The following is a 22,297-nucleotide window of genomic DNA, read 5'->3' on the forward strand; positions in this document are numbered from 1 at the left end:
AACTACGCGACAAATGCACAAGCTTCAGTAGCCGATTCGATCAACTGGAAGAAAGGGTATCAGTGATTGAAGATCAAATGAATGAAATGAAGTGAGAAGAGAAGTTTAGAGAAAAAAGAGTAAAAAGAAATGAACAAAGCCTCCAAGAAATATGGGACTATGTGAAAAGACCACTACGCCTGATTGGTGTACCTGAAAGTGATGGGGAGAATGGAACCAAGTTGGAAAACACTCTGCAGGATATTATCTAGGAGAACATCCCCAATCCAGAAAGGCAGGCCAACATTCAAATTCAGGAAATACAGAGAACACCACAAAGATACTCCTCGAGAAGAGCAACTCCAAGACACATAATTGTCAGATTCACCAAAGTTGAAATGAAGGAAAAAATGTTAAGGGCAGCCAGAGAGAAAGGTCGGGTTACCCACAAAGACAAGCCCATCAGACTAACAGCGGATCTCTCGGCAGAAACTCTACAAGCCAGAAGAGAGTGGGGGCCAATATTCAACATTCTCAAAGAAAAGAATTGTCAACTCAGAATTTCATATCCAGCCAAACTAAGCTTCATAAGCGAAGGAGAAATAAAATCCTTTACAGACAAGCAAATGCTGAGAGATTTTGTCACCACCAGGCCTGCCTTACAAGAGCTCCTGAAGGAGGCACTAAACATGGAAAGGAACAACTGGTAACAGCCACTGCAAAAACATGACAAATTGTAAAGACCATCGATGCTAGGAATAAACTGCATCAACTAACAATCAAAATAACCAGCTAACATCATAATGAGAGGATCAAATTCACACATAACAATATTAACCTTAAATGTAAATGGGCTAAATGCTCCAATTAAAAGACACAGACTGGCAAATTGGATAAAGAGTCAAGACCCATCAGTGTGCTGTATTCAGGAGACCCATCTCACGTGCACAGACGCACGTAGGCTCAAAATAAAGGGATGGAGGAAGAGCTACCAAGCAAATGGAAAGCAAAAGAAACTAGTGGTTGCAATCCTAGTCTCTGATAAAACAGACTTTAAACCAACAAAGATCAAAAGAGACAAAGAAGGCCATTACATAATGGTAAAAGGATCAATTCAACAAGAAGAGCTAGCTATCTTAAATATATATGCACCCAATACAGGAGCACCCAGATTCATAAAGCAAGTCCTTAGAGAGCTACAAAGAGACTCAGACTCCCACACAATAATAATGGGAGACTTTAACACCCCACTGTCAACATTAGACAGATCAACAAGACAGAAAGTTAACAAGGATATCCAGGAATTGAACTCAGCTCTGCACCAAGCAGACATAATAGACATCTACAGAACCCCAAATCAACAGAATATACATTCTTCACAGCACCACATCACACTTATTCCAAAATTGACCACATAGTTGGAAGTAAAGGACTCCTCAGCAAATGTAAAAGACCAGAAATTATAACAAACTGTCTCTCAGACCACAGTGCAATCAAACTAGAACTCAGGATGAAGAAACTCACTCAAAACCACTCAACTACATGGAAACTGAACAACCCACTCCTGAATGACTACTGGGTACATAATGAAATGAAGGCAGAAATAAAGATGTTCTTTGAAACTAATGAGAACAAAGACACAACATACCAGAATCTCTGGGACATTTAAAGCAGTGTGTAGAGGGAAATTTATAGCACTAAATGCCCACAAGAGAAAGCAGGAAAGATCTAAAATAGACACCCTAACATCACAATTAAAAAACTGGAGAATCAAGAGCAAACACATTAAAAAGCTAGCAGAAGGCAAGAAATAACTAAGATCAGAGAACAACTGAAGGAGATAGAGACACAAAAAACCCTTCAAAAAATCAATGAATCCAGGAGCTGGTTTTTTGAAAATATCAACAAAATTGATAGACGACTAGCAAGACTGATAAAGGAGAAAAGAGAGAAGAACCAAATAGACACAATAAAAAATGATAAAGGGGATATCACCACCGATCCCACAGAAATACAAACTACCATCAGAGAATACTATAAACACCTCTATGCAAATAAACTAGAAAATCTAGAAGAAATGGATAAATTCCTGGACACATACACCCTCCCAAGATTAAACCAGGAAGAAGTTGAATCCCTGAATAGACCAATAACAGGCTCTGAAATTGAGGCAATAATTAATAGCCTACCAACCAAAAAAAGTCCAGGACCAGACGGATTCACAGCCGAATTCTATCAGAGGTACAAGGAGGAGCTGGTACCATTCCTTCTGAAACTATTCCAATCAATAGAAAAAGAGGTAACCCTCCCTAACTCATGTTATGAGGCCAGCATCATCCTGATACCAAAGCCTGGCAGAGACACAACAAAAAAAGAGAATTTTAAACCAATATCCCTGATGAACATCGATGCGAAAATCCTCAATAAAATACTGGCAAACCAAATCCAGCAGCACATCAAAAAGCTTATCCACCATGATCAAGTGGGCTTCATCCCTGGGATGCAAGGCTGGTTCAACATATGCAAATCAATAAACGTAATCCAGCATATAAACAGAACCAAAGACAAAAACCACATGATTATCTCGTTAGATGCAGAAAAGGCCTTTGACAAAATTTAACAGCCCTTCATGCTAAAAACTCTCAATAAATTAGGCATTGATGAGATGTATCTCAAAATAATAAGAGCTATTTATGACAAACCCACAGCCAATATCATACTGAATGGGCAAAAATTGGAAGCATTCCCTTTGAAAACTGGCACAAGACAGGGATGTCCTCTCTCACCACTCCTATTCAACATAGTGTTGGAAATTCTGGCCAGGGCAATCAGGCAGGAGAAAAAAATAAAGGGCATTCAGTTAGGAAAAGAGGAAGTCAAATTGTACCTGTTTGCAGATGACATGATTGTATATTTAGAAAACCCCATTGTCTCAGCCCAAAATCTCCTTAAGCTGATAAGCAACTTCAGCAAAGTCTCAGGATACAAAATCAATGTACAAAAATCACAAGCATTCTTATACACCAATAACAGACAAACAGAGAGCCAAATCATGAGTGAACTCCCATTCATAATTACTTCAAAGAGAATAAAATACCTAGGAATCCAACTTACAAGGGATGTGAAGGACCTCTTCAAGGAGAACTACAAACCACTGCTCAAGGAAATAAAAGAGGATACAAACAAATGGAAGAACATTCCATGCTCATGGATAGGAAGAATTATTATTGTGAAAATGGCCACACTGCCCAATGTAATTTATAGATTCAATGCCATCCCCATTAAGCTACCAATGACTTTCTTCACAGAATTGGAAAAAACTACTTTAAAGTTCATATGGAACCAAAAAAGAGCCCACATTACCAAGACAATACTAAGCCAAAAGAACAAAGCTGGAGGCATCATGCTACCTGACTTCAAACTATACTACAAGGCTACAGTAACCAAAACAGCATGGTACTGGTACCAAAACAGAGATATAGATCAATGGAACAGAACAGAGCCCTCAGAAATAATATCACACATCTACAACAATCTGAACTTGGAAAAACCTGACAAAAACAAGAAATGGGGAAAGGATTCCCTATTTAATCAATGGTGCTGGGAAAACTGGCTAGCCATATGTAGAAAGCTGAAACTGGATCCTTTCCTTATACCTTATACAAAAATTAATTCAAGATGGATTAAAGACTTAAATGTTTGACCTAAAACCATAAAAAATCATAGAGGAAAACCTAGGCAATACCATTCAGGACATAGGCATGGGCAAGGACTTCATGTCTAAAACACCAAAAGCAATGGCAACAAAAGCCAAAATTGACAAATGGGATCTAATTAAACTGAAGAGCTTCTGCACAGCAAAAGAAACTACCATGAGAGTGAACAGGCAACCTACAGAATGGGAGAAAATTTTTGCAATCTACTCATCTGACAAAGGGCTAATATCCAGAATCTACAATGAACTCAAACAAATTTACAAGAAAAAAACAAACAACCCCATCAACAAGTGGGCGAAGGATATGAACAGACATTTCTCAAAAGAAGACATTTATGCAGCCAAAAGACACATGAAAAAATGCTCATCATCACTGGCCATCAGAGAAATGCAAATCAAAACCACAATGAGATACCATCTCACACTAGTTAGAATGGCGATCATTAACAAGTCAGGAAACAACAGGTGCTGGAGAGGATGTGGAAAAACAGGAACACTTTTACACTGTTGGTGGGACTGTAAACTAGTTCAACCACTGTGGAAGTCAGTGTGGGGATTCCTCAGCGATCTAGAAATACCATTTGACCCAGCCATCCTATTACTGGGTATATACCCAAAGGATTATAAAACATGCTGCTATAAAGACCCATGCACACGTATATTTATTGCAGCACTATTCACAATAGCAAAGACTTGGAAACAACCCAAATGTCCATCAATGACAGACTGGATTAAGAAAATGTGGCACATATACACCATGGAATACTATGCAGCCATAAAAAAGGATGAGTTTAGGTCTTTTGTAGGGACATGGATGAAGCTGGAAACCATCATTCTCAGCAAACTATCACAAGGACCAAAAACCAAACACTCCATGTTCTCACTCATAGGTGGGAATTGAACAATGAGAACACTTGGACATAGGAAGGGGAACATCACACACCGGGGCCTGTTGTGGGGTGGGGGGAAGGGGGAGGGAAAGCATTAGGAGATATACCTAATGTTAAATGACAAGTTAATGGGTGCAGCACACCAACATGGCACATGTATACATATGTAACAAACCTGCACACTGTGCACATGTACCCTAGAACTTAAAGTATAATAAAAAATAAAATAAAATGTCGATAACCCCCTAAAACTTCGACCCCCTTCCTTGCTTTATTTTTAATCCACAGCATTTATCGCTCTCAAAAATATACTTAGACATATACTTTTTAATTTCATTATCTTATTTACTGCTTGCTTCTCCACTCCAATATGAGCTCCCTGAGTGCAGGGATTTGTGTCTGTCTTACATATCACTGCATTACAGTCCCTAGAACTTCATGTGACACATGGTAAATTCTTAACAATTTATTTGCTGAATTAATGAATTAATGAGTTGGTTGACATTTGCCAATAGCTTAGCTACTGGCTGCTTCCATTCTGTATGAAATTTTAAAGTCTCTCTTGCCCACTGCATTAACTGGGAGAAAAGAAAAGTCACAACAAATGTGCTTTTGAAATGTGGTCACCACAGAAGACAAGTAGCTTATTTACCAACCACTGCAGATGGCAGGTACATTTTTTTCCTTAATTAGGAGAGTTTTTATTAAAGACAAGATAGATAAGTTCTAATATACACACACATACAAGTTATTGGCTGGATCAAATTATATCATAAAACAAATACCAAAAAGTACATGGAGAAATTGGGGATGTGGCATAAAATCAATAAAAGCACACTAACCCAGATTGTAATAGAAGTGATGCTGGCTGATAAGATCATCATACAGATTCCACTTGGCTAATACTAAAAGGAAACGGACAGTGTACACACTCATGAGTAAGTGTAGGTGGCAAATCACCACATTAACACTGCTTGACTTAACCTACAGTTGTTAAAATGTAAAATTGCCCATCTTAAGGCATGGCTGCTTACACATTAAACTAGTAAAAAATGCATTTAACACTAGTAAAGATCTAAAGGGGCAGGGCTGTCTTTGCATAGATGTATAAAAAGCACTTTTTCCCATCCTATAAGCTGGAGGGCTTTGTTTTCATAAAAACCACCAGTTTTAGAATAATAATCTATCAGCCAAAGCCAAGACTAGACTTTTTGTAGTTCTTATCAAATGTAAGTCAAGGACACGTAAAGTACTATTTCATGTCAAATACATCCTTATATAGACATACTCAAGTCACTCACATTAAAACACACACACACGCGCACACACACACACACACACACAGTCTCCCAATCTCAAATTCCTCTCCGTAACACAGCTTCTTGAAATTATTTTCTACATTCACCCTTCCTTTTATTCTACAATTCTTGACCTAATACCCCATTTTTAAGCGTTTTTGTTAAGGGCATCTCCAGGTGACCAAACCAAAAGGACACTTCCCAATCTGCATATCTGCATCTGTCCATAGCATTTGTCCTACTGACCTCCCCTGCTTCTGCAATTCACTAACACCATTTGCTGTGTTCTCTCCTACTTGTCTGACTGCTCATGTTTAGTTTTCTGTGAAACTCTGTGTCCTCTTCCCAAATCTTAAATCTGGGGTCACAAAATATTAATAAAATGCCTGCAGGAGCAAGGCAGGGACCCAAAATGAGAGGAGGAGGACACCTGGCCACTGTAACTACTAGGGAGCACCGGTCTTGCTGAAGGAGGGCACTGGCCAACTGTTGTCCCTTTTCTGTGGGTATCAGGTGGCCAGATCACCCAATTTGTCAAGAACACCAACAAATTTTATTTTTATAAAAAACTTCCCCAATGTTTTAAATGTTGGCCACTATGGTTCTTCCTGTTTTAATATCATCAACCAAGCTGAAGACACCTGCAGCCTGGACACAATCTGCAGGCCTCCAGCTTTGTGTCCTCTCCCCACCCGGCCTCACCCACCACCATGGCCTCCTCCTTGTGCCTCTGCTCTTCTCATTGGCCAATGTCATCTGACAGTGGAGCCCAGATGTGCATCTCCAGCCCAGTCTCCCTCTTGCATTCCAGACTCACAGAGCTGCTTACCAGATGTGTCCTTCTGAATGTCCCACTGGGGCCTTACAATAAGCACATCCACACTTTCCCTTCATCCTCTATTCCCTTCATACCCGCTTACTCAGGCCAGACACCTGGAGATCATCCTAGCCTCCTCCTTTTCCCTTGCCACGCAGGCCTGTTGGCAGCCAGCCAGCACTGAGGGTGAGCAAATACACATCCCCATTGCCTCTCAACCCGATTTTTTTTTCTATCGCTCCTGCATCTGCTTTAATACAGATACTCGGTATTTTTCCACTCATTCACCACAACAGACACCTAACTGTCCCCCATGCCTTAGGCCTATTTCCATTCCCTACCCTCAAATTCTTCCTTCACACTAAGCTGAAGTTACCCTTAACATGCACATTGGATTAAGTTATACCCTACTCACCATACTTAAAGTCCCCACATGGCTCTTTTGGCCTTCAGGGTAAACTCTGGATCCAGAATGCTTGAGTTGGTATCCTGGATTCGGCACTCACTAGCTGTGTGACCTTGGGTCAGTCATTTAGGTTCTTTGAGCTTCAGTTTCCCTATTTGTAAAGCATGGATACCAAATATCAGATACCACAGACAAGTTATGAGGATTAAAAATGAGACAATACAAATAAAACACTCTGTGCTTGGGATATAAAAATGTTCAATTAAATGTTAGCTATTATAATTGTTATTATTATTATTATTATTCCTTATCCACTAGCCTTGCCTGTCACAAACCAACTGAAACTCTAGAACAATAAAGAATTAGTGAAAAACAGCCAGACGCGGTGGTTCATGCCTGTAATCCCAGCACTTTGGGAGGCCGAGACAGGCAGATCACCTGAAGTCAGGAGTTCGAAACCAGCCTGGTCAACATGGTGATACCCTGTCTCTACTAAAAATACAAAAATTAGCCGGGTATGGTGGCACATGCCTGTAGTCCCAGGTATTCAGGAGGCTAAGGCAGGAAAATTGCTTGAACCTGGGAGGCAGAGGTTGCAGTGAGCCAAAATCGCGCCACTGCACTCCAGCCTGGGTGACAGAGCGAGACTCCATCCCCCACCAAAAAAAAAAACTAATGAAAATCTCTGAAAGTGCTCCAACTTCTCACAGTCCAGGTCTCTGCACTTGTTTGGTCTGCTCAGAATGTCCTTCAAGACTCAGCTCTATCATATTCTCCAGAACCAACCCCATACCCCAGACCTCTCCCTACCTCAAAACCAGGCTCCCTTCCACTGCATCCCACCCACCAGTACCTGCCTCCATCAGAGAACTTAACTTGCTGAAATGCAGTAGAACAATTTACTCATTGTCTCCACACTGCACCGTGAGCTCTGCAAAGGTAGGCCTATTTTTTCTTAATTTTTGCATCCTTAATGCCCAGCCAAAAGTAATGAATAAGCAAACAATCTTTTTTAATCCCAAGATCAACGCAGAGAACCAGGCATTAAGATGATTCCCCACTGATGAATGAGGAAATTGAGGTTTCAAATAGTTAAATGGAAAGCAGAGGTGGCAACCCCAGAGACCATGCCCACTCTCCAATGAGCCCCATATTGGGGAGGCACATCGTACTCTTTGCTTCTGTAGGGGGTGGTGGTTGTCTGTCCTGACATAGCAGGCTCATGTCCTTACATTCAACTGTATTTTGGCTTTATCTCCCTAAATGAGTGTATAAACAATACCAATTACTTATATCACCTCATGCCCTTTCTGTGAAGAGCTACAAAACATCCACAAAGCACAGGGATAAATAGAAGAGTCACAGTTTGTTATGTGCTTATCTCTATAAAGTATGTATGTTCAGTCTTCTTTGTAGTGTCTATTACAAAATAACTTTTCTGGAAAACCTTTATATAGTGCTTACTTTGTGCCAGGCACTATTTGAAGCATTTTACTTTGTGCTACCTAATGCTAGATAAATAAATACTATTATTACTCCCATTCTGCAAATGAGGATGCTGAGGCCACAGGGGTTAAATAACTTGCCCAGCCAAAAAGAAGTGGAGCTAAGATTGGAATCCAGGAGTAAGAGCACAAATTCTGTAACTACCACTTTCTGTTTGTATAATGTAGCTAAATTATTAAAATTGTTCCTTGAGGTTTCTTCATCTGTTGATAGATGATAGATGATTAACAGCAAAAGATAGATAGATGTAATATAATAATAATATAATAAGATAATAGTACCTACATCAAAATTTGATTATAAGAAATAAATGGGTTAATATGTGGATCACATTTATAACAGTGTCTGGCACATTATGTAAGTGCTATATCAATATTTACTATTGTGTTTTTTTTGTTTTGTTTTGTTTTGTCTTTTGTTTTTTTGAGACAGTCTCACTCTGTCGCCAGGCTGGAGTGCAGTGGTACGATCTTGGCTCACTGAAACCTCCACCTCCCGGGTTCAAGCAATGCTCCTGCCTCAGCCTCCTGAGTAGCTGGGAATACAGGTGTGCTCCATCACGCCCAGCTAATTCTTGTATTTTTAGTGGTGATGGGGTTTCACCATGTTGGCCAGGATGGTCTCGATCTCTTGACCTTGTAATCCACCGGCCTCAGACTCCCAAAGTGCTGGGATTACAGGCCTGAGCCACCGCACCCAGTCTATTATTATTTTTATCACTAAGTATTGCCAGAGCCCTGAGTGCCATCTGAGAAAGAACTGGAATTGAAAGTACACAGGAAATGCTGCCACCAATTTGATGCTAATTTGACCCACTCTAGGTAGACCTTGGAGCAAGACCAGCCTGCAGCAATACTGGGATGCCAGCAAAGTTGGTCTGCAGAGATTTAGTTTCCTCTGCCCCTTTGAGAACATCCCTTGCTCCCTCTCTGAAAATAATGTCCTCGTGTTCTCTTCTTGTGCCCCTTTCAAACCAGTAGGAAAGGCTAGGAGATTAGTCTTTAAACTCTGGTGTGAAGTAAGACCTCTGGACGTTTCCTACATCTATTAGGGTTCTTTGGACACAAGCAGCAGCAACTGGTTGCAGCTAACTCAAATAAATGTAATTTTTTCAGATGGCTATGTGAAGCTCCTAGAACCAAAGAGAAGCCTGAAAAGCCACACCTGGAAACAGGCAGGAGTCAGGGCCTTTCTGAGGAACCTGAAAGTTGAAATTACAGGAATAACCAATATCATTAAAATAGTCATACAACTCAAAGCAATCTACAGATAGATTCACTGCTATTCCTATCAAACTATTAATGTCATTTTTAAAGAATTAGACAAAACTACTTTAAAATTCATATGGAACCAAAAAAAGAACCTGAATAGCCAAAGCAATCTTAAGCAAAAAAGAAAAAACAACCTAGAGGCATCACATTACTGACTTTAAGCTATACTACAAGGCTACAGTAACTAAAACAGCATGGTACTGGTATAAAAACAGACACATGGACCAATGGAAGAGAACAGAGAACCCAGAATTGAAGCCACATACCCAAAACCATCTGATCTTCAACAAAGTCAACAAAAATAAGCCATGGGTAAAGGACTCCCTAATCAATAAATGGTGCTGAGATAACTGGCTAACCATATGCAGAAGAACAAATTTGAACCACTACTTATAACCATGTACAAAAATTAACTCAAGATGGATTAAAGTCTTAAATGTAAGACCTCAAACTATGAAAATCCTAGAAGAAAACCTGGGTTTTCTTTCTAAAAGTCATTTATTAAAGGAAATACCTTTCTCAACATCAGCCTTGGCAAAGAATTTGTGGCTAAGTCCTCAAAAGTAATTTTAACAAAAATAATTGACTAGTGGAACCTAATTAAACTAAGGAGGTTCTGCACAGTAAAAGAAACTATCAAAGAGTAAACAGGCTATAGAATGGGAGAAAAAAATTGCAAATTAGGCATCTGACAGAAGACTAACATCCAGAATGTATAAGAAATTTAAATCAACAACAAAGAACAAATAACCCCATTAACAGACACTTCTCAAAAGAAGACATACAAGCGGCCAACAAACATATGAAAAAATGCTCATTATCACTGATGATCAGAGAAATGCTGGCAAGGTTGCTGAGTACACACTGCTGCTGGGAATTTAAGTTAGTTCAGCCATTGTGGAAAGCAGATTGGAGATTTCTCAAAGAACTTAAAACAGAACTAGCATTCAACTCAGCAATCTCATTACTGGTATATCCAAAGAAAATAAACATTCTACCAAAAAGACACATGCATTTGTATGTTCTTCATAATCACAATAGCAAAGACATGGAATCAACCTAGTTGCCCATCAACAGTGGATTGGATAAAGGAAATGTGCTACATATACACCATGGAATATTACACAACTGTAAAAAAGAACAAAATCATGTCCTTTCCAGCAACATGAATGCAGCTAAAGGCCATTATCCTAAGAGAATTAACACAGAAATAGAAAATCAAATACCACATGTTCTCACTTATGTGAGTGGGAGCTAAATATTGGGTAAAGATGGACATAAAGATGGGAACAATAAACAATGTGGACTACTGATGGGGGAGGTAGCAATGGGGGCAAGGGTTGAAAAACTACCTATTTGGCATTATGCTCACTACCTGGGTGACTGATTCCATCATACCCCAAACCTCAGCATCAAGCAATATACCCATGTACACAAACCTGCACACATACTCCCTGAATCTGAAATAAAAGTTGAAAAAATGAAAAAAAGAAACTATAGGAATAATTTATAGAGGAAGAGATCTCTTCAGAGAGCCACCATAGGAAAGAACTCACTCTAGTGGTCTCTTCCATTCTCAAGTCACTCAACTGACAGTGTCAGACTGGCTGAGCCTATACCACCTGTCCACCCAGTGGCTATACTGGGGCAGGGAGAAGAAGCTGGCAGAAGGAACCTCTCGGGAGATCTTAACAGTTACTTACAAAGTCAATATTCAACAGTGCAGTATAATTACCCAAAGGGAATTAGGGGGACCTCAGGAAGATGAAACAGACATGTGGCCAAAAATTCCACTCAATCTTCCCAGAATTCTCGATTCCAAAAAAAAAAAAGAGTCTAAGGAATTTCAGCCATCAAGGAACAAAACCAATTAACTATCTGGGTGACAGAGGCCCCTCTCCAATGCCCCCAAAGTCACACCAGTACATAAGCCAGTGACATCATCTTGTTTCTACTTGTAATGCCCTTTGCCCCTCCGTGGATGGCTAGAGGGACTTTTCTAAACTATAAGTCACAGGCCAGGCACAGTGGCTCACACCTGTAATCCCAGCACTTTAGGGAAGCTGAAGCAGAAGAATCATTGCTTGAGTCCAGGAGTTCAAGAGCAGTCTGGGCAACATAGCAAGATCCCATTTCTACAAAAAAATAAAAATAAAAAATGAGTCAGATGTGGTGGTACCAGTCTATAGTCCCAGCTATTCAAGAGGCTGAGGTGGGAGGATCGCCTGAGCCCAGGAGTTGAAGGCTGTAGTGAACTATGATTGTGCCACTGCACTCCACTGGGCAACAGAGTGAGCCCGACTCTAAAAAATAAAAAGAAATAAATAAAAGAAATAAAAATACAGGTCAGAATATGCCAAAACTCTATGTAAATCTTCAATAGCTTCCCAGAATCTTCAGGATGGAGTCTAAACTCTATCCTGTCTGTTTGGCCTCAGCATCCACCAATATACCTCATATCTCTGCCTTACTCCATCAAATTATTTACCATCCCCAGCTGCACCACACACTCTCCCTTCCAAACCTCGTCAAAGCTGTTCCCTCTGATTGGAGTGTCCTTTTCCCTTCTTTTCCATTTAACTCCAGTTCTGTCTTCAAGAAATCAGTCCAAACGTCGCCTCTTCCCGGAAACTTTCTCTCAATGTACTCCCTTCCTTCCCACATACACGCACCTAATGCTACACAAGCACCTCACCTTTGTGCCTGCAGAACGGCATTTCTTGGCAATATCACTGACATATGGTGGCATCAGTGCCTGCTACACAGTAAACACGTGGGAGATGTCCAGTGCAAGTTTACTAAATGAACATTCCACTTAAAGGAAAAAACAAGGGTTTTCCTGCTCAAAATGTGGTGGAGAGGGCTGCTTGGGAGGTACCTTCTCACCATTTTGGCTTTCCTAGGGACTCCAGGACATGGTGATGTCAATGTCTGACTAAGCTGTTGTTTTTCTATACCCCATTTGAGCACCTGACATGTTGTAGCATTTCCAAAGGATTTTAGAAAAGTGTTTATTGCTGCTAGAAGAAAAGAGAGTGGTTTTTGCCAAGCTACATAAATCTTCAGCATATTTACAGCAAAACTCTCAGAGGGCCAAGTGTCTATTGCTGTAGTATGTTGCCAGAGTGACTATTTATTTCATGAGGTTAAAAAAAAGTTTTACTTAACTTTTTAAAAGATATAATAAATATGATGGTTTATATAGCATCTAGACCATTCTTTGGAAGGTAGTAAAAATGTGTTTATGCTTCACAAACATCCGTATCCAGTCCCTGAAAACTATCCTGGGAGGATTTTTTAAATGCTTTGCCCAGAACTATCAATTATAACTAATCCTACACTTCATCAATATAAAAAATATATAAAATAATGAGATCCCCAGGCAATGCAAGTCAAAAAAGTTTTAAATTTGACTTATTAAAATGAATTCTCGCACCTATCCTTTCTCCAGCCCATTTTCTAAATACACCCAGCTCTCTGAGTTTCCAAGTTCTCCATACAAGAAAGAACAAGGTAGAATTGAGCTGAGGAAGAAAAGGAGGTCCTTGGAAGAACACCTACACCCTCCAGCAAGCCCAGCAGTGACGTTAGCCGGCTCAGGGCCAAGCCTCAGGAGACGGCTATAGGCACCATCTCTGAACAGGTGCAGGCTTTCCTTCTGCCATGCAGAAAGTTCTCATTCCACAGCAAACACAAATGCACACTTGGGAAAAACAAACCCCAGGCAATCTGGAGTAAAACGTGGCTTTCTCTACCTGATGTTCACAATCAAAGTTTCTGTGAGTTTCCTACTGAAGTCAGTTTAACAAGGGAAATTTGAAACAGTTCCACACTCAATCTATTTGGTGGTATCTGAAGAAGGTCACAGTACAATGGCCCGAACAGGGTTTGTGGAGGACTGTCATTGTCTGTTACATAAAAAAATATAATCTGATCTTTTGTGGTTTGTCTACTTACATCAAATTAGCTAAGCAGTCCACATTAGTAAGCACTGTCTCATCTAGGGTGTGTGTTTGTATGGATGGGTGTGTGGTGCAAGTGTGTGGCCCCCTTCCTGGGAGAGAAAACTCATCTCCTCCCTTCTACATCACATAGTGCTCAGGTCCTGGTACTCAAAACCATATCACTGTGCACTCATTAGGGCTTATATCTGCTTTGGTGGGGCAGTCTGAAACCTAATCCTAGTGTCTAATGATGTCTGCATGGAAATTGTTTCTGAGTTGCTCACATAACATAAATGAAGGACTGTAAAACAGGGCTTGCTTATGTATTCTTAACTCCATTGATGTGGATTATAGGGATGACTGGTAAAAAGTAACTAAAAGCAAATCTACAGAATTCAGGGCCACATTAAACTGTCCATCCTGTACTTTTTACTTCAAACCCCCATACATATATATATATTTTTAAAAAAAAAACAACTGGCTCCTGGGATCATGGCAGAGGGGAGGCAGGACTAGATTGCAGCTCCATACAGAGCAGCATGCAGAGGCTTGCATCGTGAATTTTAGCTTCAGATTGGCTGCAAGAACAAACCAGAAATACTGAGAGGACCACAGACCCTCTGAAGGAAGCAGACTGCTCCTGCAGGACCCAGGAGACCCGCAAATACTGTGAGTGCCCCAACTGCCGAAGTGGGAAAGGTAGACCCTCCTCCCCCAAACACACACCCCCAGTGGAGAAGCTGAAGGTCTGTTTGCAGGAGAAGTTTCCAACTTTACCTGGAGCTGAGTCAAGTTAGAGAGCCGAGCGAAATACAGAGGAAGCAGCAGAAAAGCCCTGGGAGCTCACTGGGTCCCCAAGCAGCCCATTCCTGCCTGGCACCACAGGGATCCATCACGAGGGTGGCCAGAGGTGCAGGGGGTAAAATTCAACAAGGAGAAGGAATTCTCTAGGCAAACTTTGTAACAATTTGAACGGGGCGAGAAGCCCCCTGGCCAGAACTCAGGAGACAGTGCGAATCCTAATCAGGCATGCAGACTTCACAGGCCAGGAAGAACTAAAGCCCTTTCTTTCTCAGCTGGGAGGCGGATGGCCTCGGGCAAGTTTTCAAGACCCTCTCACTCTCCACCTGGAAACAGACTCCTGGCTGTAGGAGGGGACACGGTGGGAGTGGGACCGGCCCTTCAGTTTGCATGGGAACTGGGTGAGGCCAGTGACTGCCAGCTTTCCCCCACTTAACTGAAAACCTGCATGACTCAGCAGAGGTAGCCATAACCCTCCTAGGTACACAACTCCAGCGACCTGGGAATCTCACCTCCATTCCCCACAGCAGCCACAGCAAGACCCACCCAAGGAGAGTCTGAGCTCAGACACATGTGCCTGGCCCTATCCCCACCTGATGGTCCTTCCCTATCCACCTTGGTAATGGAAGACAAAGGGCATATAATCTTGAGAGTTTAGGGCCCCACCCACTGCTGGTTCCTCCCCATACTAGCACAGCTGAAAGTGCCACCTCCTGGCAGGGGGCCAACCAGCAAAAAAATAGAGCATTAAACCACCAAAGCTAAGGATCCTCATGGAGTCCATTGCACCCTCCGCTACCTCCACCACAACAGGCACTGGTATCCACGGCTAAGAGACCCATAGACAGTTCACAACACAGAACTCTGTGCAGGCAACCCCCAGGACCAGCCCAGAGCTGGGCAGACTCGCTGGGTGGCTAGACCCAGAGAACAGACAACAATCACTGCAGTTCGGCTCACAGGAAGCCACATTCATAGGAAAAGGGGGAGACTACTACATCAAGGGAACACCCCGTGGGACAAAAGAATCTGAACAACAGCCTTCAGCCCTAGACCTTCCCCCTGACAGAGCCTACCCAAATGAGAAGGAACCAGAAAATCAATTCTGATACTATAACAAAACGAGGCTCTTCAACACCCCCAAAAAAATCACACTAGTTCACCAGCAATGGATCCAAACCAAGACAAAATCCCTGATTTACCTGAAAAAGAATTTGGGAAGTTAGTTATTAAGCTAAACAGGGAGAGACCAGAGAAAGGTGAAGCCCAATGCAAGGAGATCCAAAAAAAAGACGATACAAGAAGTGAAGGAAGAAATAGTCAAGGAAATAGATAGCTTAAAAAATAAATAAATAAATAAAAATTTCAGGAAACTTCAGACCCACTTTTAGAAATGTGAAATGCTCTGGAAAGTCTCAGCAATAGAATTGAACAAGCAGAAGAAAGAAATTCAGAGCTTGAAGACAAGGTCTTCGAATTAACCCAATCCAACAAAGACAAAGAAAAAAGAATAAGAAAATGTGAACAAAGCCTCTAAGAAGTATGGGATTATGTTACATGACCAAACCTAAGAATAATCTATGTTCCTGAGGAAGAAGAGAATTCTAAAAGCTTGGAAAACATATTTGGGGGAACAATAGAGGAAAACTTCCCCAGCCATGCTAGAGGCCTAGACATCCAAATCCAAGAAGCACAAAGAACACCTGGGAAATTCATCATAAAAAGATCTTTACCTAGGTACACTTGTCATCAGGTTACTCAAAGCCGAGACAAAGGAAATAATTTTAAGAGCTGTGAGACAGAAGCACCAGGTAACCTATAAAAGAAAATCTATCAGATTAACAGCAGATTTCTCAGCAGAAACCCTACAAGCTAGAAGGGACTAGGGCCGTATCTTCAGTCTCCTCAAACAAAACAATTATCAGCCAAGAATTTTGTATCCAGCAAAACTAAGAATCATATGCGAAGAAAAGATAGTCTTTTTGAGACAAACAAATGCTGAGAGAATTCACCATTACCAAGCTACAACTACAAGAACTGCTAGAAGGAGCTCTAAATCTTGAAACAAATCCTGGAAACACCATCAAAACAGAACCTCTTTAAAGCAAAAATCACACAGGACCTATAAAACAAAAATACAAGTTAAAAAGCAAAAACAAACAAACAAAAAAACTACACAGGCAACAAAGAGCACGATGAATGCAATGGTACCTCACATTTCAATACTAACATTGAATGTAAATGACCTAAATGCTCCACTTAAAAGATACAGAACTGCAGACTGAATAAGAATTCACCAACTATCTGCTGCTTTCAGGAGACTCACCTAACACATAAGGAATCACAGAAACTTAAAGTAAAGGGGTGGAAAAAGACATTTCATGCAAATGGACACCAAAAGTGAGCAGGGGTAGCTATTCTTATATCAGACAAAACAAACTTTAAAGTAACAGCAGTTAAAAGAGACAAAGAGGGACATTATATAATAGTAAAAGGCCTTGCCCAACAGGAAAATATCACAATCCTAAACATATATGCACCTAACACTGACGCTCCCAAATTTATAAAACAATTACTAACAGATCTAAGAAATGAGCTAGACAGCAACAATATCAGGGGACTTCAATACTCTACTGACAACACTAGACAGGTCATCAAGACAGAAAGTCAACAAAGAAACAACGGATTTAAACTATACCTTGGAACAAACGGACTTAACAGATATATACAGAACATTTCATCCAACAACCACAGAATACACATTCTATTCAATGCATGGAACTTTCTCCAAGATAGACCATATGATAGGCCATAAAATGAGCCTCAATAAGTTTAAGAAAATTGAAATTATATGAAGCACTCTCTCAGACCACAGTGGAATTAAACTGGAAATCAACTCTAAAAGGAAACTTCAAAACCATGCAAATACATGGAAATTAAATAACCTGCTCCTAAATAAGCACTGGGTCAAAAATGAAATCAAGATGGAAATTTAAAAATTCTTCAAACTGAATGACAATGATGACACAAACTATCAAAACCTCTGGGATACAGCAAAGGCAGTGTTAAGAGGAAAGTTCATAGCCCTAAGTGCCTACCTCAAAAAGTCTGAAAGAGCACAAACAATCTAAAGTCACACCTCAAAGAACTAGAGAATCTAGAACAAACCAAACCCAACCTCCACAGAAGAAAGGAAATAACCAAGATCAGAGTAGAACTAAATGAAATTGAAACAAACAAAAAACACAAAAGATAAATGAAACAAAAAAGTGGTTCTTTGAAAAGATAAATAAAATTGATAGACCATTAGCAAGATTAACCTAGAAAAGAAGAGAGAAAATCCAAATAACCTCACTAAGAAACGAAACAGGAAATATTACAACTGACATCACTGAAATACAAAAGATCATTCAGGGCTACTATAACACCTTTACTCACATAAACTAGAAGACATAGAAGAGATGGATAAATTCCTGGAAAAATACAACCCTCCTAGCTTAAATCAGGAAGAATTAGCTACCCTGAACAGACTAATAACAAGCAGTGAGATTGAAATGGTAATTTTTAAATTGCCAAAAAAAAAAAAGTCCAGGACCAGACGGATTCACAGCAGAATCCTACCAGATATTCAAAGAATTGATACCAATCCTTTTGACACTATTCCACAAGATAGAGAAAGAAGGAATCCTCCCTAATTCATTCTATGAAGCAAGGATCACCCTAATACCAAAACCAGGAAAGGATATAACCAAAAAAGAAAACTACAGACCGATATCCTTGAAGAACATAGATGCTAAAATCCTTAACAAAATACTAGCTAACCGAATCCAACAACATATCAAAAAGATAATCCACCACGATCAACTGGGTTTCATACCAGGGATGCCAGGATGGTTTAACATATGCAAGTCAATACATGAGATACACCACATAAACAGAATTAAAAAACAAAAATCACATGATCATCTCAATAGATGCAGAAAAAGCATTAGACAAAATCCAGCATCGTTTATGATTAAAACTCTCAGCAAAATCGGCATACAAGGGACATACCTTAATGTAATAAAAGCCATCTATGACAAACCCTCAGCCAACATAATACTGAATGGGGAAAAGTTGAAAGCATTCTCTCTGAGAACAGGGACAAGACAAGGATGCCCACTCCCACCACTCCTCTTCAACACAGTAGTGGAAGTCCTAGCCAGAGCAATCAGACAAGAGAAAGAAATAAAGGGCATCCAAATTGCTAACAAAGAAGTCAAACTGTCACTGTTTGCTGGTGATATGATCGTTTACCTTGAAAACTCTAAGGACTCCTCCAGAAAGCTCCTAGAGCTGATAAAAGAATTCAGCAAAGTTTCTAGATACAAGATTAATGTACACAAATCAGTAGCTCTTCTATACACCAACAGCGACCAAGCGGAGAATCAAATCAAGAACTCAACCCCTTTTACAATAGCTGCAAAAAAAATAAAATACTTAGGAATATACCTAACAAAGGAGTCAAAAGACTTCTACAAGGAAAACTACAAAACACTGCTAAAAGGAATCATAGACGAGACAAACAAATGGAAACACATCCCATGCTCATGGAGGGGTAGAACCAATATTGTGAAAATGATCATATTGCCAAAGGCAATCTACAAATTCAATGCAATCCCCATTAAAATACAACCATCATTCTTCACAGAATTAGGAAAAACAATTCTAAAATCCATGTGGAACCAAAAAAGAGCCCATATAACCAAAGCAAGACTAAGCATAAAGAACAAATCTGGAGGCATCACACTACCTGATTTCAAACTATACTATAAGGCCATAGTCACCAAAACAGCATGGTACTGGTATAAAAACAGGCACACAGACCAATGGAACAGAATAGAGAACCCAGAAATAAACCCAAATACTTACAGCCAACTCATCTTTAACAAAGCAAACAAAAACATAAAGTGGGGAAAGAACACCCTTTTCTTTATATATATATATATTTTTTTTATTATACTTTAAGTTCTAGGGTACATGTGCACAACATGCAGGTTTGTTACATATGTATACATGTGCCATGTTGGTGTGCTGCACCCATTAACTCATCATTTACATTAGGTATATCTCCTAATGCTATCCCTCCCCCCCCCCCCCACCCCACACCCTTTTCAATAAATGGTGCTGGGATAATTGGCTAGCCACCTGTAGGAGAATGAAATTGGATCCTCATCTCTCATCTTATACAAAAATCAACAAGATGGATTAAGGACTTAAACCTAAGACCTGAAATTATAAAAATTCTAGAAGATAGCATTGGAACAATAACGAAAATTCTAGAAGATAACAATGGAAAACCCCTTCTAGATATTGGCTTAGGCAAGGATTTCATGACCAAGAACCCAAAAGTAAATGCAATAAAAACAAAGATAAATAGCTGGGACCTAATTAAGCTAAAGAGCTTTCGCATGGCAAAAGGAACAGTCAGCAGAGTAAACAGACAACCCACAGAGTGGGAGAAAATCTTCATAATCTATGTATCTGACAAAGGACTAATCTCCAGAATCTACGACAAAAACAAACTCAAACAAATCAGTACAAAAAAAACAAAAAATCCCATCAAAAAGTGGGCTAAGGACATAAATAGACAATTCTCAAAAGAAGATATACAAATGGCCAACAAACATATGAAAAAATGCTCAACATCGCTAATGATCAGGGAAATGCAAATCAAAACCACAATGTGATACCACTTTACTCCTGCAAGAATGGCCATAATCAAAAAATCAAAAAACAGTAGATGTTGGAGTGGATGCGGTGAAGAGGGGACACTTCTACACTGCTGGTGGGAATGTAAACTAGTACAACCACTATGGAAAACAGTGTGGAGATTCCTTAAAGAACTAAAAGTAGAACTACCATTTGATCCAGCAATCTCACTACTGGGTACCTACCCAGAGGAAAAGAAGTCATTATTCGAAAAAGATACTTGCACACATGTTTATAGCAGCACAATTCACAATTGCAAAATCGTGGAACCAACCCAAATGCCCATCAATCAACAAGTGGATAAAGAAACTGTGATATATATAGATACAGAGACAGATAGATAGATAGATAGATAGATAGATAGATAGATAGATAGATAGATAGATAGATAGATAGATAGATTAGATAGATAGATAGATAGATAGATAGATAGATAGATAGATAGATAGATAGATAGATAGATAGATCATATGATAGAATACAATGCAGCCATAAAAAGAAATGAATTAACAGTATTTAAAGTGACCTGAATAAGACTGGAGACAATTATTCTAAGTGAAGTAACTCAGGAATGGAAAATCAAACATCGTATGTTCTCACTGATATGTGGGAGCTAAGCTATGAGGATGCAAAGGCATAAGAATGATACAATGGACTTTGGGGACTCAGGGGGAAGAGTGGGAGTGGGGTGAGGGATTAAAAGAGTACAAATATTGTGCAGCATATACTGTTCGGGTGACATGTGCACCAATCTCACGAATCACCACTAAAGAACTTACTCATGTAACCAAATAACACCTGTACCCAAATAACTTATGGAAAAATAAAAACAATAATAATAATAGAAGAGAAAAAATAATAAAATAAAAATTACATGAGAAAGCAACGTGTGCTGCTTTAAGTCTAGAGAGGCTGGGAGAAAAAAATTCGGTTCTCATCACCAAAAAGATGCACCATGCTGACATTCAATTTCTAATTACATCAACAAGTCTGGGGAACCTGCTTAAAAAACAAAGTTCTCAGATTTTGCATAAACTTTCACAAGACTCCTATGTTCACATCTCAAAAGAGCCTACTTTGTAGGAATTGTGATTTAAGGAGAAGATGAGAGGGCATGGGGACCCTAATACCTTTTTATACTGTGGCAAAGGTGGGTGGGTGGGTGGATGGATGGATGGATGGATGGATGGATGGATGGATGGATGGATGGATGGATGGATGGATGGATGGATGGGACACACAGATGAACATTGCCATACATGGTACTTTCCTTTCTTTTTACCCTTTTATCCCAGAGGAGACAAGCTCTGTCACAGAGGCTCAAGCCTGAGCCTCAGGGCTGAATCTCATCTTCGTAACATCTAAGCACCAAGGGAAGACTGGGGTCTTACATCAGTGGCCTCACGAAGGTACCATACTTAGAAAACTCAGATCTTAAAAACCCACAAAAAAAACACTGCCAAGAAGTGTTTTGTCTGAACTCAAAGACAAGAATAATGAAATGCCTTTGCTACAACATCTCCGCTCAATCCAAATCTACAAACAACTGTATTTAACCATGAAGTTCTCCCATCTCTTTGGCCAGTTACATTTTTCTCTCAAGTAAATCATAGGAAATGCTTTTCGGTTCACCATGGCATGTCCATCAGGGCTTAGAAAAGCCAATCCAGTGCACAGCAGAATAAAAGTAAAAAATATATAAGCGTGTTGAAGCCCCAAATTTAGTCTGCTGGCATTCTTTTATCTCAATACACTAATTATTTGTCAGGATTTAAGCCAGCATTCCTAAAGTCCAGAGGCAGCAAATGACTTGACTGATCTTTGGAGTAACTTTCCGTTCTATGGCCCTGTTTGTTTGTTTGTTTGTGTTTGTTTGTTTTTATGACACGGAGTCTCGCTCTGTCGCCCAGGCTCTATGG

General features: G+C 40.0%; 1 protein-coding gene across 3 annotated transcripts in view; it reads right to left on the reverse strand.

Moving 5' to 3' along the window:
• KCNS3 (potassium voltage-gated channel modifier subfamily S member 3) overlaps window positions 1–22,297 on the reverse strand; it is a 54,272-nt gene that overhangs the window by 24,669 nt on the left and 7,306 nt on the right. Inside the window, exons 1-2 of one of the 3 annotated variants that reach the window (XM_054476356.2) lie at window positions 9,776–9,790; window positions 7,115–7,256 (exon numbers count right to left, since the gene is read on the reverse strand). The exons of 1 other annotated variant lie outside the window; for it this stretch is intronic. The gene's annotated coding sequence lies outside the window, so the exon portion shown is untranslated. Of the gene's footprint in view, window positions 1–7,114; window positions 7,257–9,775; window positions 9,791–22,297 lie in introns of those variants that run through there. One more of the 3 variants, XM_054476355.2, reaches the window with a different exon arrangement.

This window comes from Pongo pygmaeus, chromosome 12 (genome assembly GCF_028885625.2).
Source record: "Pongo pygmaeus isolate AG05252 chromosome 12, NHGRI_mPonPyg2-v2.0_pri, whole genome shotgun sequence".
NCBI classification, from domain to species: domain Eukaryota; kingdom Metazoa; phylum Chordata; class Mammalia; order Primates; family Hominidae; genus Pongo; species Pongo pygmaeus.